The sequence below is a fragment of the Musca vetustissima genome, unplaced genomic scaffold (assembly GCF_032173495.1).
Source record: "Musca vetustissima isolate MV318-11 ecotype Yass unplaced genomic scaffold, APGP_CSIRO_Mvet_v1 utg171589, whole genome shotgun sequence".
NCBI classification, from domain to species: domain Eukaryota; kingdom Metazoa; phylum Arthropoda; class Insecta; order Diptera; family Muscidae; genus Musca; species Musca vetustissima.
This window is the reverse complement of record NW_026884667.1, coordinates 10,772-21,542: the sequence shown is the minus strand read 5'-3', so window position 1 is coordinate 21,542 and position 10,771 is coordinate 10,772.

Below are 10,771 nucleotides of genomic sequence, written 5' to 3'. Positions count from 1 at the left end.
ATAAAATATTGCTTGCAATATTTGTTGTTGTTATTCCCTATAGTTTGCTTCCCATATTTGCCCCACCCCCCCTCGCCTTGTAAACATTTCGGTAAGCTCCGCGCATGCCCAACACTCAACAATGCTCGATTTAACATAAACACATTGGTATTGATATGATTAGAAATAAACATAACTGCGTCTGTCTCTTCATGCCTCTGACCATTTCTATCGCTGACCATGTTCTTGTTTTTCCCTATAGTTTGTTCCACATATCTGTTCCCCTTTCCACGCATGCCCAACACTCAACGATGCTCGATTTAACATAAACACATTGGTATTAATATAATCAGAAATAAACATCAAACTCAAAGCTAGGACGTACATATTCCTCTCAGCCCCCGTTTCCTCTTGTATCCAAGCATTTCGTAAACACATATTTGTTCCTGCCTCTTCCCTTTTCACTCCTAATCATAGTTGCATAACATTGCGAAATTCATTATGCTGTTTATAGTTAGTTTCCCATATTTGTCCCCCCTTTCCCCTTGCCACATATTTGCCACCCTTTCCACGCATGCCCAACACTCAACGATGCTCGATTTAAAATAAACACATTGGTATTGATATGATCAGAAATAAACATAACTGCGTGTGTCTCTTCATGCCTCTGACCATTTCTATCGCTGACCATGTTGTTGTTGTTATTCCCTATAGTTTGTTCCACATATCTGTTCCCCCTTCCCCTTGTAAACATTTCGGTAAGCTCCGCGCATGCCCGCATAATTTGCCATCCCTAATATTCTTAAACCGAACGGACACACACACGCACACACATTGTCATACTCAAGATCAAGAGCGCGCCCACACACGTCGATCAACACAGTTTGCGAACGGAGACACACACACACACAAACACATACATTGCCATACTCAGAGCGGAGGATCACACACACACATACATAAAATGCCATACTCAGAACGGAGGATCACACACACACACTATTTGTAAACAAAAGCGCACGTGTTCACACATACACGGACGGACAGACGATTTGTTTACTGTAATTTGATACTTTAATGAGTTTTTGACCATTTTAATGACTTTTGGCTAATCCTTTGCATTTTAAACCATACATCCTTATTCTACTCGCAAAAATATATCCTACCCTACAAGAACCCAGAGAATGCGTCTAAAATCTTCAAAGTAATGAAGATAGAGCAATACTTTAAAATGAGGCAATGTGCTAACCTCACTTTGACAGTTTTCAGCATATATGCCATTCTCAAAAGCCCCATAAAAGCGCGGTTTTCAACCAAATTCGCTGAAATTTGGTACTTTGAGCTCTTGTTGGGAAGCAAATCTCCCTACTAAAAATTATAAATATAGGTCGATTTTTTCTGTTACCCCCCATAAAACGGTACCCCCAATTTTCGGAATTTTAAGGTTCTTGAGCGCGGTTTTCAACCGAATTCGCTGAAATTTGGCACATTGGGTTCTTAATAGGTTCCAAATCTCTCCACCAAAAATTATGAATATAGGTCAATTTTTTCGGATAGCCCCCATATAAGAATACCCCCAATTTTCGGTATTTGGGGGTTCTTGAGCGCATTTTTCAACCGAATTTGCTGCAATTTTGTAATTTGTAGTCGTATATGGTAACAAATCTCTCTACCAAAAATGTTTAATATTCGCTATATAACCCCCGATATAACCCCCTTTTTTATATTAAAATAGTTATCTGATTTGTTCCGCGTTTTGAGTTTGGTTGTAAGACTCTTTTGTAATCATTTCACCTGCGGAGGATAGAGAGATAAACAATTAGAACGTAAGGTTCGATAATGAACTATAGCCGCATTTAGATCTAGCCCCTATGTGGAGGTTTCAGAAGAAGTGGACCGATATTCTCCATCTTCGATTTTGAATTATCAATTAAAATTTTCTGAAATTTGTATTATGGTTTACATTATGGTATACATAATCCGTTTTTAGACATGTCGGTATAGGTCCACTTTTTGGTATGCTCCCTTTATTTTCATTTCTAGTACCTGTCAGTATATCCATGGTGGAGGGTATCCAAAGTTCGGCCCTGCCGAACTTAACGCTTTTTCACTTGTTATCGATACAATTGATGAATGCATGTTGTTGTTGTTCCCTATGATTCATATAGATTGCTTGCCATATGTGCCCCCTCCGCATGCATGCCCAACACTCAACGTAGTTCGATTTAACATAAACACAATGGTATTAATTTGATCAGAAATAAACATGACTACTATCCATCTCAAAACTTGGGCGTACATATTCCCCTCTCCTTTTCCTCTTGTATCCTACAATTGATAAAATATTGCTTGCAATATTTGTTGTTGTTATTCCCTATAGTTTGCTTCCCATATTTGCCCCCCCCCCCCCTCGCCTTGTAAACATTTCGGTAAGCTCCGCGCATGCCCAACACTCAACAATGCTCGATTTAACATAAACATATTGGTATTGATATGATTAGAAATAAACATAACTGCGTCTGTCTCTTCATGCCTCTGACCATTTCTATCGCTGACCATGTTCTTGTTTTTCCCTATAGTTTGTTCCACATATCTGTTTCCCCTTCCCCTTGTAAACATTACGGTAAGCTCCGCGCATGCCCACATAATTTGCCATCCCTAATATTTCTAAACCGAACGGACACACACACGCACACACATTGTCATACTCAAGGTCAAGAGCGCGCCCACACACGTCGATCAACACAGTTTGCGAACGGAGACACACACAAACACATACATTGCCATACTCAGAGCGGAGGATCACACACACACATACATAAAATGTCATACTCAGAACGGAGGATCACACACACACACACACACACTATTTGTAAACAAAAGCGCACGTGTTCACACATACACGGACGGACAGACGATTTGTTTACTGTAATTTGATACTTTAATGAGTTTTTGACCATTTTAATGACTTTTGGCTAATCCTTTGCATTTTAAACCATACATCCTTATTCTACTCGCAAAAATATATCCTACCCTACAAGAACCCAGAGAATGCGTCTAAAATCTTCAAAGTAATGAAGATAGAGCAATACTTTAAAATGAGGCAATGTGCTAACCTCACTTTGACAGTTTTCAGCATATATGCCATTCTCAAAAGCCCCATAAAACTGGCATTAATTCCTTCTAGTGGGGACATTTGACACACCATTAGAATAAAAATTTTCAAATTATATTCAATTTGATGAAAAAATGTGCTCGACGTCCAAAAAAAAATTCCTCTAGGCCTTAACCCGAAACATAGATTCACATTGAAATTTTTTGGTGGGGAAATCTGTACTTAATGAGAATCCAAAATATCAATTCTACCTTATTTGGCACTTTTTTTACATTTTTTAGCACTTTCTGGCAATTTTAACAAAAATGTAGCAATTTTTAACAACAAAAATGTGGCAACACTGATCGGTATATCCCCACTCTTTGGTATATTCCCTATATTTTCATTGCATATATCTGTTAGTATAACTATGGTGGAGGGTATCCAAAGTTCGGCCCGGCCGAACTTAACGCTTTTTCACTTGTTTAATAATACTCTTATATTTGTAGCCTTTGTTTGACTTTACTCGTTCATTAGGATTATAATCCACTTTGTATGCATTTGAATCCAATAAAATGTTCTTATGAATCTCTAATTCGGAAGCATCGTAAGTGCCCAATGTTGGTTTCCAACGAAATTTTTTTCATTTTTAATGGTTTATCTCCAAATTTCCACTCTCCGTTTAAAACTTTATGTGGACCATATACAGTATCTAGTTTATTAATTTGTTTCAAATATGAAATATTCATGTTTTCTACATCTTCATCATCATTTTCAGAATAGAATGTTTCGTCTCGTGTTTCATCACAGTTATGAGGTTGGTACTGTGTATATTCTAATTTGAAATCATCCTCTTCTTGTGTATTTGGTTTTATTTTATCTTCTTTAATTTCATGTATATAGCTCTTGTTAGGAGTACTAGTATGTGGATGTTCCTTGAACCCATCCACATTTTCAGCATTGTGTATCAAATACTTAGGAATATGACAATTTTACGTTAATAATGCTAACTTCAACTCGTGGAATGGGTTTGATATTTGTTTTCTTATTATTGAAGGCAATACAAAATAAAATCTTATAATATAGTTTTTTATTAAAATAAAACTATGAAAGCAATACATATTAGCATGGTATAATAATAAAAGGTAACAGCAAGTGTTGTTGTACAAAAAACGATACAACAACCACATGGAAATTTGTTGTTGTAAGTCCTACTAGTGTCAACTCATTTGACAGAAAAATGTAAACAAACAAACAAATTATCATCAAATTATTTTTATTTTGAAAATGGAATATTTTCGAATCCTCAAAATAAAAATTGAAAAACATGAATGAAAATCTATCAAATTTATATTTCTATCGCTTCCACATCTTTCCTTTAATTGAGCCATTGCCATATATATGTGTAACACATATGAAAATGCTGGGAATAGCGAGTAATTCCTTCAAGAAAGATTTGCTTCCTCAATCTTTCCCAGCAGGCAGATTGAGTAAATTGAATATGGGAGCACATTAATAAAGAACAATTTCAAATTGTATGCGTTCCCAATTTTCCTGTTGGGTGATTTTTAAAAACATAATTTGTCAAATTCATATTGACACTAGTATTACGTTGGAATCAAATCAGCTGGGATTTGCTGTTACCTTTTATAATTGTACCATGACATATTAGATACAATTTTGCTATTCATTACCTTTAATGTACGTCTCATTTGCATTCAATGCCTACACAACATTTGTTATATTTTTTATATTTTCATGCGAAGATAAAATATAAAAAAAATCTCCAAGTCTATTTGTTGCTAACATTAAATATTCCACCTATTACTTAATTCAAAGATGGGAATGTTCAAACAAAACACCTATTGCATCAAATCTTTACAATTGATTTAAAGTGTTGTATTTTCGAACCCTAATATTCATTACTGTTTTCAATTAAATTAATTTGCACATAAAAAGGGTAAAAGTGCAGCATTACTATTAACATATTACATAAATATTATTGTTATCAATATAAATTAAATATATTTAATAAATATACACAAAATATTAACATGATACTTGTTTAATCAAACATATATATATATATATATATATCAAATTTCAGCGAATTCGGTTGAAAAACGCGCTCAAGAACCCCAAAATACCGAAATTTGGGGGTACCCTTATATGGGGGCTACCAGAAAATATAGACTTATATTTATAATTTTTAGTGGAGATATTTGGTACCCAATAAGAACCCAATATACCAAATTTCAGCGAATTCGGTTGAAAAAGAACCCCAAAATACCGACAATTTGGGGTACCCTTATATGGTGGGCTACCAGAAAAAATTGACCTATATTTATAATTTTTTGTGGAGTGATTTGGAACCTATTTAGAACTCAAAGTATTAAATTACAGCCAATATGGAGGTACCGTTATATGGGGACTACCAGAAAAGGTGGACCTATATTTATACTTTTTTGTGGCGACATTTAGTACACAATAAGAACCCAATATAACAATTTTCAGCGAATTCGGTTGAAAAACGCGCTCAAGAACCCCAAAATTCCGTAAATTTGGGGGTACCCTTATATGGGAGCCATGCCTAAACGTGGACCGATATATCCCATCTTCGAACTTGACCTGCCTGCAGACAAAAGACAACCCTATGCAAAATTTTAGCACCCTATCTAAATTCCTTCGGAAGATAGCGTGGGGTTCTTTTTCAACCGAATTCGCTGAAATTTGGTATATTGGGTTCTTATTGGGTACCAAATATCTCCACTAAAATTTATAAATATAAGTCCATATTTTCTGGTAGCCCTATTATAAGGGATTCGGAATTTTGGGGTTCTTGAGCGCGTTTTTCAACCGAATTCGCTGAAATTTGGTATATTGGTATATCTCCACTAAAAATTATAAATATAAGTCAATTTTTTCTGTTAGCCCCCATATAAAGGTACCCCCAAATTTCGGCATTTGGAGGTTCTTGAGCGCGTTTTTCAACCGAAATCACTGAAATTTGTTATTTTGAAATTTGTTATATATATATATATATATATATATATATATACCAATATACCAAATTTCAGCGAATTCGGTTGAAAAACGCGCTCAAGAACCCCAAAATACCGAAATTTGGGGGTACCCTTATATGGGGGCTACCAGAAAATATAGACTTATATTTATAATTTTTAGTGGAGATATTTGGTACCCAATAAGAACCCAATATACCAAATTTCAGCGAATTCGGTTGAAAAAGAACCCCAAAATACCGACAATTTGGGGTACCCTTATCTGGTGGGCTACCAGAAAAAATTGACCTATATTTATAATTTTTTGTGGAGTGATTTGGAACCTATTTAGAACTCAAAGTATTAAATTACAGCCAATATGGAGGTACCGTTATATGGGGACTACCAGAAAAGGTGGACCTATATTTATACTTTTTTGTGGCGACATTTAGTACACAATAAGAACCCAATATAACAATTATCAGCGAATTCGGTTGAAAAACGCGCTCAAGAACCCCACAATTCCGTAAATTTGGGGGTACCCTTATATGGGAGCCATGCCTAAACGTGGACCGATATATCCCATCTTCGAACTTGACCTGCCTGCAGACAAAAGACAACCCTATGCAAAATTTTAGCACCCTATCTAAATTCCTTCGGAAGATAGCGTGGGGTTCTTTTTCAACCGAATTCGCTGAAATTTGGTATATTGGGTTCTTATTGGGTACCAAATATCTCCACTAAAATTTATAAATATAAGTCCATATTTTCTGGTAGCCCTATTATAAGGGATTCGGAATTTTGGGGTTCTTGAGCGCGTTTTTCAACCGAATTCGCTGAAATTTGGTATATTGGTATATCTCCACTAAAAATTATAAATATAAGTCAATTTTTTCTGTTAGCCCCCATATAAAGGTACCCCCAAATTTCGGCATTTGGAGGTTCTTGAGCGCGTTTTTCAACCGAAATCACTGAAATTTGTTATTTTGTAGCCGTATATGGAAACAAATCTCCCTACCAAAAATTATTAATAGTCAACCCCTTTTAGGCTTAGTCCCCATATAACCCCATTTTTTATATTAATATAATTATCTGTTTTTCCGCGTTTTGGGTTTGGTTCTAACGCTCTGTTGTAATCATTTCAACTGCGAAGGATATCGAAATAAAAAACTAGAACGTACGGTTCGATAATGAACTATATATGAACTATAACCCGTATTTAGACCTAGCCCCAGTGTGGGAGGTACCAGAAGGAGTGGACGGATGTTCCCCATCTTCGAACTTGAACTAAGTTTGGAAGATGGCCAAAGTTTGGATGAAATCGAAATTTTCTGAAACAAATTTGATCCAAAGTAACATGAATCTAGAACCATTTTAACCGTGTCAATGTGTATATGCCCTCATTATCCATAAAGCTGAGAGAATAATTGTCCATTAAAAATTTCTGAAATTTGTTTTATAGTTTATATTGTGGTTTATATAACCGGTTTGTGGAAATGTCGATACAGGTCCACTTTTTGGTATTTTCCCTATATTTTTATTTCAAGTACCTGTCAGTATATCTATGGTGGAGGGTATCCAAAGTTCGGCCCGGCCGAACTTAACGCTTTTTCACTTGTTTATATTAAAATCGTTATCTGATTTGTTCCGTTTTTGGGTTTTGTTTTAGAACTCTGTTGTAGACTTTTCACCTGCGTAGGATATCGAGATAACAAACTAGAACGTAAGGTTCGATAATGAACTATATATAAACTATAACCCGTATTTAGACCTAGTCCCTGTGTGGGAGGTATCAGAAGGAGTGGACCGATGTTCCCAATCTTCGAAATTGAACTAAGTTTGGAAGAAATAGTAAGATGGATGAAAATATAATTTTCTGAAAGTATATATATTCTTGATCAGGGTAAAATTCTAAGACGATCTAGCCATGTCCGTCCGGTACCAAATCTCTCGACAAAAAATTATTAATATCGGCCCATTTTTTCAGGTAGCCCCCATATAAGGGTACCCCCAATTTTCGGTATTTTGGGGTTCTTGAGCGCGTTTTTCAACCGAATTTGCTGCAATTTGGTATTTAGTAGTCGTATATAGTAACAAATCTCTCTACCAAAAATTATTAGTATTCGCCCCCTTTTTATGGTAGTCCCCATATAACCCCCTTTTTTATATTAAAATAGTTATGTGATTTGTTCCGCGTTTTGAGTTTAGTTCTAAGACTCTATGGTAATCATTTCACCTGCGGGGGATAGCGAGATAAAAAATTAGAACGTAAGGTTCGATAATGAACTATATCCGCATTTAGACCTAGCCCCTGTGTGGAGGTTTCAGAAGGAGTGTACCGATAATCCCCATTCTTCGAATTTGAATTATCAATTAAAAATTTCTAGTATCTGTCAGTATATCTATGGTGGAGGGTATCCAAAGTTCGGCCCGGCCGAACTTAACGCTCTGATTTGTTCCGTGTTTTGGGTTTTGTTCTAAGACTCTGTTGTAATCTTTTCACCTGCGTAGGATATCGAGATAACAAACTAGAACGTAAGGTTCGAGAAAGAACTATATATATATGAACAATAACCGCATTTAGACCTAGCCCCTGTGCGAGAGGTATCAGAAGGAGTGGACCGATGTTCCCAATCTTCGAAATTTAACTAAGTTTGGAAGAAATAGTAAGATGGATGAAAATATAATTTTCTGAAACGGATTTTGTCCAAAGAAAGATGGGGTCTAAAACAAATATATTTCGACGAGGCAGATTTTCACCGTGTCAAAGTGTATACACCCTCATTAGCCATAAGGCTGAGGGTATAATTATCCATTAAATTTTTTTGAAATTTATATTGTGGTTTACATAATCGGTTTGTAGAAATGTCGGTATAGGTCCACTTTTTTGTATTTTCCCTATATTTTCATTTCAAGTACCTGTTAGTATATCTATGGTGGAGGGTATCCAAAGTTCGGCCCGGCCGAACTTAACGCTTTTTCACTTGTTTGTATTAAAATAGTTATCTGATTTGTTCCGCGTTTTGAGTTTGGTTCTAAGACTCTATGGTAATCATTTCACCTGCGGGGGATAGCGAGATAAAAAATTAGAACGTAAGGTTCGATAATGAACTATATCCGCATTTAGACTTAGCCCCTGTGTGGAGGTTTCAGAAGGAGTGTACCGATAATCCCCATTCTTCGAATTTGTATTATCAATTAAAAATTTCTAATATCTGTCAGTATATCTATGGTGGAGGGTATCCAAAGTTCGGCCCGGCCGAACTTAACGCTTTTTCACTTGTTTTTTATTTATTTTATTGTGTTAAATATGGTTGGTAAACGAAATTTGATTCAGTTTGCTTTTATTGTAATCTATATAAATTATTTTCTTTGTCGCTTAATGACAACTTCGATATGCTATATCCACCAGAACCCAATTCCTTTACATTATCATCCTTTAGTGTTAGAAACCGGGGTGGTAAATGTAATATATCTTCTTTCAACTTCAGCACAATTCTATCTCCGTACTTAGTTTGGGTCCTATATGCATCATTGATTATATATTCCTTATTTTCATCCAATTCCTTAATTCTTATAATTCTCTTATAATTAAAGGAATTGAATAAATTGATTAAGTTCGCGATAGAAGCCATCGCTTTCCCTATCTATTTCACACTGTTTTATATAAAAGTTTATTAACTTATTTATATTAAATTTAAATGTTCTATTGATGTTATTTACATGCAATTTTATATAATTTATTTCCTTATTTAATCACACAAGCGAGCTGATTTTTTCACCTCTGGATTTATTCCATCCCAATGAAATAACAACTGATTTTTTTATAGGATTTGGATACCCTCCACCATAGATATACTGATAGGTACCAGAAATGAAAATATAGGGAACATACTAAAAAGTGGACCTATACCGACATGTCTAAAAACGGATTTTGTAAACCATAATACAAATGTCAGAAATTTTTTATTGATAATTCAAATTCGAAAATGGGGAATATCGGTCCACTCCTTCTGAAACCTCCACACAGGGACTAGGTCTAAATGCGGCTATAGTTCATTATCGAACCTTAAGTTCTAATTTTTTATCTCGCTATCCTCCGCAGGTGAAATGATTACAACAGAGTCTTAGAACTAAACTCAAAACGCGGAACAAATCACATAACTATTTTAATATAAAAAATGGGGTTATATGGGGACTACCATAAAAAGGGGGCGAATACTAATAATTTTTGGTAGAGAGATTTGTTACTATATACGACTACTAAATACCAAATTGCAGCAAATTCGGTTGAAAAACGCGCTCAAGAACCCCAAAATAGCGAAAATTGGGGGTACCCTTATATGGGGGCTACCCGAAAAAATGGGCCGATATTAATAATTTTTTGTCGAGAGATTTGGAACCGGACGGACATGGCTAGATCGTCTTAGAATTTTACCCTGATCAAGAATATATAAACTTTATAGGGTCGGAAATTAATATTTCGATGAGTTACAAACGGAATGACAAAATTAATATACCCTCCATACTATGGTGGAGGGTATAAAAACTCTTTCGACTACAGGCGCCAAATATTGAAAAACAACAACAACATGTACATCAAAAAGATCGATTAAGATGACCACAGAATTCTGGATACGCACGCATGTTGTTGATAAAGGTAAAGACTGATGGGCGCCCAAAGATATGCTTCAATGGA